We start from the raw sequence: 2,900 nt of genomic DNA, 5'->3' as shown, positions 1-2,900 counted from the left end.
CTTCTCTCGTTTCCCTCGGTCTCTCGTTTCTTTCCCGACGAGGCCTCTTCTCTCAATCCAGATTGGAATATGTGTTACCCTGGAAAGATACGGTATATACATAAATATATACTCTAAGAGCTGCTGGGAGCCTGTATTTAATCGTACATAAGATCTTAAAGTACATTCTTAATGCATATGCACGATTTCGAAGGCTGTTTAGTGTTTTATTTATTTATTTATTTATTTTTTTCTTTCCTTTCCGGCACTCCTTGCCAGCGCGCTTTGGATGAATTTATCTCCTTCAAGTAATCTTTGGACTAATCTGAAAGAGAGCTCTTTCCCTCTGCAATATCTGAATCATTTCTTAAAATCATTTTTCTTTTATTTCACTTTTCGCATCTTCTTTTCCATCCATTTTACGTAATTCAATACTAAGAGATATTAACATGTAAAAAAAAACATTAATGCCGTCCATATTGGCCATAATCGAATTTATCGTCAACGATAGCTCGTGATAGGAAAAACGTCAATACAGGTTTATTTTTTCGATATCTACTTGGAAGGAGAAGAATTGCGATGAAGATGAATCGACGGAATGAAAATGCAGAGCTGTAGGTTTTTCTACCTCTATAGGTTAAAGAATCAAACACGCAGAGAGATCCATCGTCGCGAGCACGAGAACGTGTCGAGCCCAGAGAATCACGCGATCTCGACGCCAAGTGTACATACATTCTCATTGGCCAATTCCGAATTTCCCGTTTTATCCGAAATAGGATCGGGTAAAAGGGCGACCGATAAATTAACGACGTATAATATCGCGCGCATTATGCCGCTATAAAGATAATTGCGGTCAACAATGCGAATGCAAGTATAATGAAATTTACACACAATCCGGGGCAAACGATATTAATGGTACAAATGATATTGTTACATTATCCGATACATGTTTAACCGAAGCTCGTTTATAGCGAAATGTCAGTAATGTTGTACATACATGCACACGCGCAACTATTCAAGGACCATGTTATGCGTTTCTAAAGACTGCCATTGCGAATGGTTTAATCCTTCCAAATGTGTATTGAATAGCATTACATTTAAAACATTACCATAATATTATAATCCCTTCCCTCCTCTTTCTCTCTTTTTCATTTATTTATAATTAATTATCTACAAAAATTAATTTGAGGCGCAATTTATGACGCATTACATCCGTAACACGTAAGCAATCCCAGACAGCACCATGTCCAAAATTGGAGCATAAGACATATTTAAGAAATTTTTAAGACATCTTTAAGAAGTCTTATGATATCCAAAAGACACCTTAAAAATATCTTAAAGATATCTTATGCGTCGATTTTGGACATGGTGCTATCTGGGTATCTTCTACACTGAGAGAATTTTCTTTTTTTACTTTGAAAATCATGGTAATCGGGGGACAAAATGATAAAAAAAGAATTTTATGAGAATTTCTTTGATTAATATTTATCACAATAAAAATATATAATAATATCTATTACAATAAAATATAAAACATGTTTGATTAATTTTACTATGCAATTTAGTAAAATTAATCAAACATGTTTTATATTTTATTGTGATAGATATTATTATTTTTATTGTAATAAATATTAATCAGAGAAATTCTTTTTATACCATATTATCCCACGATTACCATGATTTTCAGGATAAATTTTAAGAGAAAATTCTCTCAGTGTAACACGCAAGTAATCCTTTTACCCAGACAGCACCATGTCCAAAATTGGAGCATAAGACATACTTAAGAAATTTTTAAGATATCTTTAAGAAGTCTTATGATATCCAAAAGACACCTTAAAAATATCTTAAAGATATCTTATGCGCCGATTTTGGACATGGTGCTATCTGGGTACCTTCTACACTGACAATGAGAGAATTTTCTTTTAGAATTTATTTTGAAAATCATGGTAATCGGGGGACAATATGGTATGAAAAGAATTTTATGAGAATTTCTCTGATTAATATTTATCACAATAAAAATAATAATATATCTATTACAATAAAAAATAAAATATAAAATATTTTTGATTAATTTTACTATGCAGTTTAGTAAAATTAATCAATTTTATATTTTATATTTTATATTTTATTGTGATAGATATTATTATTTTATTATGATATTAATCAGAGAAATTCTCATAAAATTCTTTCCATACCATATTGTCCCACAATTTTACCATGATCTTCAGAATAAATTCTAAGAGAAAATTCTTTCTGTGTAATATTCTGTTATAATTATTACATCTGATAAAGAAGTCTATTCAAACCGGTCGCAGTTGTATGTTTTTAATTATTTTATCTAGCGTTTATAAATCGCACTCGCCCGATTTTAGAGATGTAAAAGAATGGATTTGACAATCGCGTCGTATTAAAAATAAATAGTCATTTGCCGCGAATACTCGAAAGCGCGAGATCGAGACACAGATTCGCACGCGGTTAGATTCGTGCATACGATTCTCTCGACATCAACGACGATCGGCCCCGCGATAACGTTGCGCGTCTCTCGCGCGGATGCGCGCGTCCTGCATTCGCCGCAGCTGCAGGTGCGAACGTGGCGCATGTATGCACGCGGGCAGAAATCATAATGGAATATACACCGTTGATACGAGACGATATCTCTTCCTCTCCCCTCCCTCTCGCTCTACCGCGCCGTCCGGAGACGGAGACAACACAACAACGCGGTCGCTAACAGACCTAAACACAACGGTGGTCCTTATCGTATTCCTGTCACCTATCGCCAGCCTGCACCCGTTGCAGCACATTAGAACATTGCCGTCTTCGTCGCATTCCAACGCGCACCAGGAGGCAGACATTCATTGAGCCGGTCCGGATAAGAAAGTTATCGAGAGCATTTCCGACATTTTGAACGTCGTTTGTCGTGA

Source organism: Prenolepis imparis, unplaced genomic scaffold (assembly GCF_030444845.1).
Source record: "Prenolepis imparis isolate NDT839.2.m4 unplaced genomic scaffold, iyPreImpa1.0 SCAF_4, whole genome shotgun sequence".
NCBI classification, from domain to species: Eukaryota; Metazoa; Arthropoda; class Insecta; order Hymenoptera; family Formicidae; genus Prenolepis; species Prenolepis imparis.
This window is presented reverse-complemented; position numbering follows the sequence as displayed.